General features: G+C 42.8%; 1 protein-coding gene across 4 annotated transcripts in view; it reads left to right on the forward strand.

Moving 5' to 3' along the window:
• Positions 1 to 12875, forward strand: part of LOC119577995 — a 39004-nt gene that overhangs the window by 754 nt on the left and 25375 nt on the right. The gene's annotated exons all lie outside the window — the stretch shown is intronic.

Here is a 12875-nt window from a genome sequence, read left to right on the forward strand (position 1 = left end):
GGAAGTCAATATTGTGGAAATCTATATAAATTTTATCCGTATACACAAATATGGATATCTGAACATTTAATAATTTCGCGTAATTCACAGCAAAATATAAAGTACGTACTTTGAAAAATGGGCACTTGTTGGTAAATTAGCGGATTGCACTTCACAAACGAGCACAAATGCTAGCCAATAAAAACTTCAGAAAATGACGTCAGTCCTTTCTGACCAATCATAACTCTTTACTTCGGAAACTTGCCCACAAAAAACGTTGTCTGTCTGGCCGCTGCCAAACAAAGTGTGCGTGTGAAAAAGTTATCTTGAAAGCCGACGGACTTTTACAAATCGCGCAATACACCTACCCCTGGAAATACTACCACGCTGAGGACAACATATTTGGGTGAAGCGTAATAACGGAGGCGCAACGATATCATCAAAATCAGGCAATAAAAAAACTTTGAATCGAGTAGGACAATAATTCACGCAGTATTAATACCAGTTATTACTGATTTAGCAATTACAAACGACCACAGATAATTAGATGGTTAGGTGTGCCGTCGCCGCGCGCGACGAAATCGGGCGAAAGCTTTCGTAGTTCCGCCGGACGGATAAGAATTTCAAGTTGCGCGGAATGGAGTCCCGCCACGGCTTCAGTAGTATTTTAGGCTCAGGCAAAGGTCAATAAATTCCATATTACACTGTAAGACAAGTATAAGCATTGAATGGATACCATTTTTGAGGATAATCATCACAAAGGTTTGCAAGCTCTGTTACTAAAATGTGAACAAAGGTTGGTTGTTTGAAAAGAACATCCGTATAGACTGCGTGTGCCGCAACGATGGCGCGACATGTAACTGTCAATAGCGCATTTTAATTCTATTTGCTTGGTTTGCTTTGCTTTGTAATATTTGTTAACGCAATCAACCAATAAAATAGTTGTTTGAGGAACAATTACTGAAGCCTTGTGTATGATTCCATACGAAGGAAACGCTTTTTCATATTAAAAAGTTGCTTTTGTCCAATCACGATTTAATGTACTTGTGCGTCAATCAGGCAAGAAGTAATACCGGATTTAACCGCCAAATTGTATACCGTAATAGGTGAAACATGGCTCTCACCCCGTAGAGTTTCAGCAAAGCCGATTTAAAGTTATTTTGGTGCTTGTTCGGTTTTCCTGTGTAAATGATCATGCTAATTCCTCCCAGAATACAGTGCGAAACCGAATCTTACACATTTTATCAACTTTTCCGTCGGAGAATACAAGTTCCGTCACTCGTCAAAGAATCAAATGCGACGGAAAGCAACAGCAGAACAGCCTTTAACTACGAGGGGAGATTCCATTCCAAAAAAAAGTTTCGAAAGTCGGAGGCTAGATGAAACGGAATTTGCCGTTCTCCGTACCGCGCCGGACGCATGTTTTCCTGCGCGTGGGTTGGGAGGCGGCAACCCCCTGCACTAGATAACAAATATGCACTGATTCTGTTTATATTTATTTTACCCCGCAATATCCCCGCTAACTTTCATGCCCACTCTTGCTGTAGAGCCAATAATGCGGGGTTGTGTGTGTGTGGGGGGGGGGGGGTTGCGACATAATTTCAATGTATTTTGGGAGATTGGTTATAGTACCCTATTCCAGAAAATTACCAATAGAGTAACAAAAGCACAGCTGCTCCGGCCTCATATTTACCGCGGAATATCAAAATATCCGCTACTTATCACCGCCGAGTTCTTAATGTCCGTTTTCTGTAAGGGTTAGTTACCGAGAGCGACGCACTGAGATTGAGAAAAATGGACACTGCCATCTTGTAGAGCATAAACAAATAGGGTAAGAAACAATATAAGTAATATAGTTTGTATTAACCGGGAAATGACAAAAATAGGCCCTGCAGAACACCGCTCTGAGACTGTGACGCGTAACTCGTTACTGCGATCTACCAAGTAGTCCATGTATTACTAGTGCTTCTGAAAACGATTTTGTAATTACCAGTGCCTGTTTTTTTCCAAATTCATACATTCGGATTTTTACTTCTATTGTATATCTTTTAAATGGTATGGTAATTTAGACTTATTTTGTACAATAACCTTGTGCGACTGCGCGTTTTGCCACCGGGAGATTTGACAGGCCAGCAACGCCATTACGTCGAGAAACGCCGGTGAAAAATGTTTCATTTCCAGTGCTGCGTCGATTCCGGGTCATTTTGAAAGCCTTATTGTGGATGTACAGGACGAATACACATTAGTCTCTATCACAGCCTGACATTTGAACCCAAGTGCCGAAAGTGATTAAAAACCAAGCAATTGTAACCACAGAAGGAAGCGAACAATCGTCGGTGTTTCGCTATATAAAGGTATTTTGGGTGATTGTTACCGAGAGCAATGCACCCTCCCTGACACTAAGTTCCAAAATCAGATTTTTTATATCTTTCCTCTACCCAACGATCTTGAGGGATGTGTGGGGAAACCGGGGGTTGAAGGGGGGGGGGATAATGGATAGCACTGGAACCTGCAGAAATCAAAGAAAATTATTTATGAAACGTAAAAGTTGATTTTTCGAAAACCCGAGCCAAACTTTGTCCAGAAAAAGTAAACAGCACAAAAAAGATTAAATGGGCAAAGGAAACTACGGACGTTCCCACCATTTTGAAAGTCTACGGACCGACGCGCCGTTTTTAAAAAAAAAAAAAAAAAAAAAAAAAAAATCTACGGGAAAAAAACCCGTCGTTCGGCAAAATCTACGGGATTTTACAAATCCAACCCCCCGGGGTAACGTACATTGCGTTTTAAAACCAAAAAAACCCAACCTAACCCGTGGACCTGCCCCTGGACCCCCTGTGGTAATATATACGCCTAGCCGGGAGGCTCTGCCCCCCTGGACCTCCGGGGTTTTGTATACGGCAATGAGGGGGCTACCCCCCAGACCCCGTGGTAATAGTCGCCTTCCTGCCCCCAGAAAAACCATATACCTTTATACGCAAAACCCCAAACTTTTTCCTTCGTTTCTGTCATGGTCAAAATTTGTTTGGGTTTTAAATCATTTTTTTCCCCTTTTTGGGCATTTGATGGGTTCAAATATCAGCTGTGATAGACTGTCTATTTCCCCTGTATATCCACAATAGGGCTTTAAAAAATGACCCGGAATCGCCAGCACTGAAATAAAACTTACTCCCGCCCTGTAAAATTTTGGGTGGCAATCTGCGGGCGCACAATATTGCAAAAAAAAGTTAATTCCAAAACACGAAAAGATGTGTATTAAAAGTAATAGAATCCATTAAATATATGAAATTTAAAAAACGGGCCCTGATAATTACAAAAAAAATCTTTCTTAAAAGTGCGTAGTAATACATGGACTTGGGAGATCGCAATAATGAGTTACGCGTCACATTTTTGGTCCTTGCAAGATAAACATGGATGGGGACTTAGTTTTAGAGCGGTGTTTGCGGGCCTATTTTGTTTTTTCCCCCGGTTAATATAAGGCCGCTGCGATTTACCTTTTTGCCCCTACAATTTTTTTATGCCTACAAGATGGCAATGTCCATTTTTCTCTATCTCAGTGCGTCAAAACCTCTCCGGTAACTTTAACCGTATTTTGGTCCAGTGTATAAATCCCACAGGATTAAGGTTTATTTGGTTTTTTTGGTTAGGACGCATTGTAAGATTACCATGGGGATGGGGAAATGTAAAAACCCTGAAATTTTTTCCCGAACGAGGGGGTTTTTTATCCCGTATTTTTCCCCCCCAAAAAATTGGCGCCGTGGTTGAAAAGTTAAGAATTTTTTTACCCCCCTGGCTACTGCTCAGGCGTGGGCAATCATGATTCAGTTTTTAAAATTATCTGACATTGTACAGTATCTGTAATACTGAAATTGTAAAAGGGTAAATAAAAATATAAAATACATCATAAAAAATTATTACTTATATGCTTTTGCCACTGTGTTTGAATAACATTATTTGCTTACGGTAGTTATCACATGAAAATTTTAGGGTAAGTAGAGTTATCTTCCCCAATGTTCGATGAAATAAAATTCCATGTTCTTTATACCTCATGTTAGGTGGTCTAAAAGGCTGTATCACATGAACCCCGGATATAGTGCCAAAAGCGTTCGTTTTTTTTTTCTTCGTTACAGTCTACTCTTGATTCATCTGCACTTCTTGCACCGTGCAGTTCCCAAAACTTTCTGAAACCTAATGCATTCTGGCAATAACCACGTCACTTTCGGGTTTTTGACTTCGGTGCCACCCATAAAATTTTGCCACCCTTATTTGATTGTGTCCCTTATGGTACAGCTTTCGGCCTTTGAGTGTTAATCAGATTACTATTCTTCCTTAGAGAACTTTTCAAATATGGGCAACCCTAGAAGAGGCACCCCCAAGATCTATGTTCACAATACCTTGCTGCGGGTTTTTTCCCCAAATTTGTCTACGGGGGTCTGCTTGCGTATGCCAACATGAAGGGTATCCATAAAAATTGAATGTTAAAATTACCCTGTTGTAGGTTACGTTACGCTTAATGAACTCAAAATCTTCATCGCCCCCGTTTGAAAGAATTTAGCGTCCGAAGAGCATTTTGAGAGTCAAAAAAACTACTCCAGACCCCTGACATTAAAATTCCTTTGCGGGAGTTACCTGCCACTCCTTTTGTGTAGTGCTGGCCCATTTTTTGTATTCTCATTTTAAAATTGATGTTGTAGTAAGCCTTTTTTTGTATACACGCAAGCAAAAACCACTTTGTATCCAGACGTACGGACCCGTCCAAACCCGTATCATCCCCCCCATAGATTCTGTGTGTTCCGTTACCGTTGCTCGCAATTTGTTTCAACAAGTTATGCCCCCTTTTTTTTTTGTGGTAGCTGAAAGGGTGCACGATAAATGTTGTTTTTTTCCATGGGGGAAAGGGGGAGCGCCCTTTTTGGGTATGTTACTAATTGGAACTTGAGTTTTATAATTTTCATGGAGATTTTGTGTATCAGGGGCGCGCGTGTTGATTTGTCCTTTACTTGGGTGATTTTATTTGTTTTTTTTGGAAAATCTGAGAGATACGGGGGTTTCCCCTCGGAGCTTTGCCCCAAATATGGTGGAAAAAAATATTATTCTATCAGAAATGGATGGTAATTTTAAATTTCTGATCTCAGTTTACTACCCTTGCTGTTTCGGGGCCGAGGATAATCCTCATAGCTTCATTTTTGCACTACCTTCCAAACTACCTTTTCTGATTCCTTACACGAAACAAGTGCAGTGCATGGTAGTCTAAACTGCCTTTATAAAAACCCAAGTAAAAAAGTATAGCGATTTAACATTGATGCCAGTTCTCTTCCGAAAAGAACTTTCAAGGGTTTCAATTTTCCCCCAAGTTTTCTTTAAGAGAAGACCAGGTTTTGCACTTTTTACATTTCCCCCGAGATATTTAACTTGTGGCATATGTAAAGTTTCCTGGTCCCTATGCAAAAAAGGGGTGGGATGATACAGGGTTTTTGAGCCTTTTTTTTCTCGTGGAAATGACAAATCCACACCATGAGCCTTTGCTGTGATTCTGTCGAGAATTATTTGCTCCTCACTTGTATGTGCTCTGACCATTGTCATCAGCATAGCATAAAGGGATTCACCATCCCAAGGGGGTATCTGCCACCAGCTTGTGCATAAAGGCTTTGAAAAGCAAAGGGTGAAAAATCCTCCCTGTGGCGTCCCAAAGTTAAAAAGGCTGAAGTAAAACTTCTCAATCCCCTGAACAGGACACTTGCAGTCTTTCGAGAGATACTTCTAATCCAGTTCAATATTTTACCCGGTCCAAAGCTTACTAATTTTTCTAGGATGCTTCTCTGTTTGCAATGTCAAAACTGACTTGAGGTCAAGAAAAACGTGTGTTTCCCCTGGATTAGTGGAAAATACTTGCAAAGAAATGTTGTGTCACGCCCCCGATAGGAACCATACAGTCTGTGAAAAATTTTCCCTTTTGTAACCTTCCCGAGTCTGTTCAAAATTATCCTTTCTAGAATTTTTGCATAAAAAGGGGTTTAATAAAATTGGGGCAGTATTTATCGTTTTTTGATTTCGATATAGGGATGATTAACTGCGTGTCCGGGGGCCAGGCAAATCCCTTTGTGAAAAACTTAACCTTATGGTGAAAAAGGGGATTACCAGGTCCTAAAGCTAAAAGGGGGAGGACACTATGGTAATTCCATCCTACCTGGGGCGGATGCTTTTCCTTTTCAGGCTTTTGTTCTTTCCCCACTCGGTGATCTCGCAAAGTCTGAGGGGGTCAGTATCAAAACATCCAATCTCAATGGCAAATTTGCGTGCAATTTAGATTGACTAAAGGGATCCGAAAATTTGTGGGGAAATGAGCTCAATTTGGACGCTCCAGCCCCCTTTACTAAGGACATATTTTGCTTGTGCAAAAGGCTTGGAAATGCGGGGTGTTAGTTGGGTTTTCCCGAAATTTGATTAATTTTTTTCCAGACTCCTACATTGAGGGTGTTATTTTAAAGCTTTGTAAACTGTTCAAAAGGGTTTATTTCGAAATAGTTTTTTTAAATTCCCCTAGGGTTTTTTTTTAGCCTTTAAAATTCAATAAATTTTTCACGGGTATTATCCTGTTGTAATAAACTAAAGCTCCGAAATCGCTTTTGTTCCCTTAAAAATGTAGGGGGCCCGCCCACTTAGGTTTTTTGGAGCTTGTGAGTTTCTGTTCTGAAGGTTTTTATGGGGCAGACCCAAGTGTTGTAGTAAACAGGACCACTGTTGTATGTCCAAGGAAAAATTTTTCAACATTTTTACTTGTAATTATACCATCATAGATACGTGATTGAAAGTGATGCTAAGTAAGGGGGGGGTAGAAATTTTGACCCTATTTTTTTTTGTTAACTGAGTATTATCACAGCGTATCTCGTTCTATTGCAAAGTGGTCAGATTACTCTGTTCAAGCATGCTTCTGACGTTTCCATGCTTAAGATCCCTTCCTATTCATAATCTACCGCCCCCCCGCCCCGTGAGTTTGCCGTCCCGTATCAAAAACTGTCATAATCTGTTGTTCCAAAATGTGGGAACTCTTCGCCATTTTCATTGCATTGACTATCCCAATGTATATGTCTAGCATTAAAAACTCCCCTGCATTTGCGTATTTTGAAAGTTGGGCATGAAACGGTTGAAACTTTTTACCCCTTTTCTATACATTGTACAGAGAGAAAAACCCGAGGGCTGTTCGAATATGTAAATGCGATACTGCACATTGTCATTAGATTTCTGCAAAAAACTTTGCGGGATGGTGTCATGCTAAGTAATAGGGGCCCGTATTTTTTGTGTTCGTATAGGGTGGTACCTTAATTCTAGGGGGGGTTTTTTTTTAGTGGCTGATGGAAGGGGCCTTTTAAAAAAGAAACGTCAAATTTTTATTATAATATAGTTTAAAAAAGTATTAATTCTACGGTTGACACCACGATATTCCATGAAGAAAATAAATTTTTTTTGTCCCCCATCACCCCCGTTTCTGATTTGGGCAAAATTTTTTGTTTTGAAAAATTTAGTCGCAATTTTTTGACTGCATTATGTTTTTGTGTTGTATCTTCTTTTTTATCTTTTGCGCGCTTTCCGCGTATTGATACTATACGCAAATCCGTACCTGTAGCATTTTCTGAGTGTGTCCCACAGATGGCCGTTTCCTTCGCATCTTCGTCGCGCATTTTTTCGGTCACTGTCGCACTGTTTTCCCAAAGGTCCGTCGTGCGTATAATATCAAGAGACCTCATTCTATTTTTTAACATCACTAAATCATCAAACCACGGGGTAATAAATCATCAGAGACCTCTTCGTATTTTTTAACATCACTAACACTCAGAACGCACTTTTTCCTTTTTCACCCTCCTTTTGTCGTGCTAATAAAATATGGAGACCTATTCGTATTTTCAACATCACTAACATCATCAAACGACATTTTCCAGGGCTACACCCACTTTTTGTCGTGCGTAAAAATAATATCAAGAGACCCTTCGTATTTTTAACCCTCACTAACATCATAGAACGCACGTGCGTATAAATATCATCAAGACCCTCATTCGTTTTCAAAAATCCTAACATCATCAAAGCACATTTTCCATGTCTACCGCTCACTTTTGTCCCGGCGTAAAAAAATACAGAGACCTCATTCGTATTTTTAACATCACGACATCATAACATCTCAAACCACATTTTCCCCGTCTACACGATCACTTTTTTTCTCCATTATTTTTTTTTCAATTCAGCAAATTTTTGCCTGATGCTTTTTTTCATTTCACAATTCTTGCCTGATGCTTCTTATTCCTCGCCCTTCCATGTCTTTTTCACCAATGGTTTTTCCTGTGGCCGTTTCCTAGGATGGGGAATCCCCCCGGCAGTTTTGCGGGAAAATTCCTGTGGGTTGGGAACGTCACCGGCCCCCGGGTGGGTTTGGGTGGTTGGGGGGAAACGCCACCCCGGCGAGGGGCGGTCGGGGCAGGTGGGGGGGGGCTCGGGGCGGTTTGTGGGGGCGTTACGGGGCCGGCGTCACACCCCCGCTCTGCACCTGACGCCCTCTTCACGATGGTGGGGCGTCTTCGTTGTCGTTGTCCTTTTCCCTCGTTTCTTGCAGGCATCCCTTTTCCTGGTGACTCCCGCACAACACACACGCTGTGTCCTTCCTGCAATTTTAGCACGTGGGCCCTAACCTTGACCTTGTCGACCAAACCTTGAGCACCAGGTCGAAAGGAGCTCGGCTCTATGTATCTTCCAAAGAAAAGGTATCTTTGGTGGGGGCTGTTCACCGCTCCATACAATGATGACCCTGTTCAAGGCTGTCCGTCCTTATAGATCCCCGGGCTTTAAAAACACCCGGAAAATGCAGTGCTTCCTCAGCGGGCCCCCTCCTTCGGAACCCGGGAACCGGATCCCCCTATTTTTTTTTTTTTTAGGGGTGAAACGTCCTTTGTTCTGCAAGATTCCCGCAAAAATGCCATTATCATCAGGGCCAATATTTTGTTCTCGTCGTACATAGACGAGCGCGAGGAATCCTCTCCCCCGCACCCTGTCTAGCGGGGCCCTTTCCCCCGGGGGGGGCGGGAGCTGGCTGACCTCCCTCTCCACCTTTTTTATCGACAGAAGTGTGTCCTCCGGGAAAGGGCCGTCTAATTACCTCTCCCGGGGGCGAGGGTTCGCGCTTTTTTGGGCGTCCCGTTTGCTTTTTTGGCAGGGTTTCTGGTTTTCATTCGGCATGGTTTTCACTTTTTTTCCTTCGGTCTGAAGATTGGGAAACCGAGTTGGAAACCCCCCGTTATCAGGGTCGGCAGTCGAAACCCATCGCTCACATCATTGTTCGGTGGAATCAATCCCCCCAAGGTGGGGGGTTGAGGGGTGGTAGGGCACTGGGACTGGGGGGGCATCGAGCACGTCCCCCCCCCCATCCATGGTTTTGGGCAGTGAGGGGGTGGTTGTCCCCTCCCCTTCTTGGGTGATTATTCCCCGGTCGGGCGCGAGGGGGTGGCGCCAGGCAAGTGCTGTCCACATACATCCCAGGTCTCGCCCAAAGGTCGTTGGTACAGCACCTGTTACCTTAGCACCACCTCGTATTCGTAATTTTTTTCTAAACTGTTTTTTTTTTGAGTCCCTGACCATAATATCCTACCAATTTGGGTATGTACACACACAACCACCACGCCACTCTGAGTATAAGGACAAATCAGTTGGGGGGTTTATCCTCGAAAATCTCCAAACACCGGAGGAAACCTATGACGTACTGCTTTGGGGTTACTAGGCTTTCAACTGAAAAATGGAATTTTTAAATTAAATAAGTTTATTTACCACCCGGCTATTCTCAGGGGTGGGCAAAAACATGATTTCAGTTTTACATTGTCTGACATTGTACGAGTCTGTAACTACTTTTGTTGACAAAGGTAAAAAAAATAAATATAAATCATCATCATCAAAAATTTATTACTTACATATGCTTTTGCCACTGTGTTTGAATAACACTGTTATTTGCTACGGGAGTTATCACTAGTAAATTTAGGGTATATACGAGTATATCTTCCAATGTATCAGATGAAATGAAATATTCACATAGTTCCTCATGTTAGGTGGTCTGAAAGGCTGTATCACATGACATTCCGAGATATAGTGCTCAAGCGTTCGTTTGTTTTCTTCGTTACACAGTCTACATCTAGATTCATCTGCACTTCTTGCACCGTGCAGTTGCCAGTACATTCTGTAACCTAAACGTATTCTGGCAATAACCACGTCACTCTGGTTTGACTTCGGTGCCACCCATAGGAAGGCTTGCCATCCTATACTGATCGTAGTGCCTTATGGTACAGCTTTCAGGCCTTTGAGTGTTAATCAGATCTACTAGTTTCTTCCTTATGAGAACTTTCAATATATGTGCAACCCTAGCAGAGGCATCCCAAGATCTATGTTCACAATATCCTTGCTGCAGGCTTCTTTCGCCAATTTGTCTACGTGGTCGTGCTTGCGTATGCCAACATGAGATGGTATCCATACAAACTGAATGTTGAAATTACGCTCTGTTGCATAGGTTACGTTACGCTTAATGCAACTCACAATTTCTTCATCGCCACTTGCTTTGAAAGAATTTAGCGTCCGAAGAGCACTTTGAGAGTCACAGAAAACTACTCCAGAGCCCCTAGACATTAAGAATTCCGTTGCGAGGAGTATACCTGCCAGCTCCGTTTGTGTAGTGCTGGCCCAGTTTTGTATTCTCATATTAACTTGATGTTGTAGTAAGCCATTTTTGTATACAGCGCAAGCACAACCAGCTTTGTATCCAGACTGTACGGATCCGTCGGCGTAACACTCATATGCATCATCACCCATAGATTCTGTGTGTTCCGTTACCGTTGCTAGCGCAATTTGTTTCAACACACAGTTATGCACCCTGTTTTTTTGTGGTAGACATGTAAGGTGCACGATCAGTGTTGAATTTTTCCATGGTGGAATGGAGCGACCTTTTGGTATGTTACTAATTGGAACATTGAGTTTTATAATGTTCATGGAGATTTTGTGTATCAGAGGGCGCGCGTGTGTGTGATTTGTCACGTCTACTTGCGTGATTTTATGTTGCAGTTGTTTTTGGAAATCTGAGAGATACGAGGGTTCCCTCAGAGCTTTGACCCCAAATATGGTGGAAATAAATATTATTCTATCAGAAATGGATGGTAAGACGTCCGTAGAGTTTCAATAGCCGATTTTTTTTATTTTTTTTTTCTTCGTTCGGCGGACAATGTTTGGCTCAGGTTTTCGAAAAATCGACTTTCTACTGTTTCATAAATCACTTTCTTCGATTTCAGCAGCTTCCTATTAACATCCAGTACTTACATTATCCCCTCCCCCCCTTCAACCCCCGGTTCCCCACGCATCCCCCAAGATCATTGGATAGAGGAAAGATAAACAATCTGATTTTGGAACGGTCTCTTAGAGGGTGCGTCGCTCTCGGTAACAACTCTCTCTCTCTCGTCTGTCTCTCGTCTGTCTCTCTCTCTCTCTCTCGTCTTTCTCTCTCTCTCTCTCTCTCGTCTGTCTCTCTCTCTCTCTCTCTCGTCTGTCTCTCTCTCTCTCTCTCTCTCTGTCTGTCTCTCTCTCTCTCTCTCTGTCCTTCCCCTCTCTCGCTGGTTCTTTTCCCCTTTTTCCTCTTTTTCCTTTTTCTCTCTCCCCTTCCTTCCCGCCCCTGTCCCCTTCCCCTTCTCTTTTTCCCCCCTTTTCTTTCTTTCTCTCTCTCTTCCCTTCTCTCTCTCTCTCCCCTTCTCGTTTTCCCCTTTCCTCTTTTTCCTCTCTGGGCTACCTCTTTTCCCCTCTCTCCTCTGTTTTCCCTCTTTTCCCCTCTTTCTCGTCCCCTCCCCCTCTTCTCTCTCATCTTCTGTCTCCCCTTTTCTCTCTCTTCTCCCCTTTCTCTCTCCCCTTTTCTTCCTTTTTTTTGGCTTTTTTTTTTCCCCCTTTTCCCCCCTTCCTTCCCCTCCCCCTCTCTCTTTTCTCTTTTCCTTTTGTCTCTCCTTCTCTCTTTTTTTCTTCTTTTTCTCTCTTTTCGTTCTGTCTCCCTCTCTCTCCCCCTCTCCGCCCGTTTTTCTCCCCCCTTTTCCTCTCTGTCTTCTCCCTCCTCTCCCCCCTCTCTCCCCTCCCCCCCCCCCCTCTCTCTCTTTTCCCCCCTTCTCTTATCTTTCCTCTTCTCTCCCCCCTCCCCCCTTTTCCCCCTCTCTTTCCCCGTCCTGTCTCTCTCCTCTCTCTCCCTCTCTTCTAAATTCCTCTTCCTCTTTCTTTCTTGGGCTTTCTCTTTAACCTTTCTCATCTCGGTTTCTCTCTCCTCCGCTTTTTTTCCTTCTTTTTCTTTCCTTCTTTTTTCCCCTTTTCCTTCTTCCCCCTTCTCTCTCTTCTCTCTCCTTCAATTTGTCTTTCTTTTTTTAAAAATTCTTCTCAAAATTTGTCTTCTTTTCTCTCTCTCTCTCCTTATTTCGTTTCTTCTCTCTCTCTACCCGCTTGCCTTTCCTCCTTTTTTCTTTTTTCCTTTCTCTCTCGTCTGCTTTTTCTCTCCTTCCTCTCTCTCTAAAATTTGTCTGGCTCCTCTCCTTCTTTTTTCCCCCTTCTCTCGTTTCTTTTTCTATCTTGTCCTCTTCTCTTCTGAAAACGATGAAAATATGAAAATTCCCCATACACCAAGGGCCTTCCAAAGCCCCCAAATAGGAAAAACCCCCCATTCAATCAGCGGGGGGCCTAAAAATTGGACGATTTTAAATCGGCCTTTCGTTTGGGAACCCACATGTTTTGCTTGACCCCTGTCGCATCCGCGTGGTAAAGGTGGGCCCAAGCCCCCCCCCCCTTCCGGGCCCAGGCCCCCCATGACACCTTTAAAGCTTTTACTTGTATAGGAAATCGTCTTGTTTTTT

Source organism: Penaeus monodon, chromosome 10 (assembly GCF_015228065.2).
Source record: "Penaeus monodon isolate SGIC_2016 chromosome 10, NSTDA_Pmon_1, whole genome shotgun sequence".
Taxonomy (NCBI): domain Eukaryota; kingdom Metazoa; phylum Arthropoda; class Malacostraca; order Decapoda; family Penaeidae; genus Penaeus; species Penaeus monodon.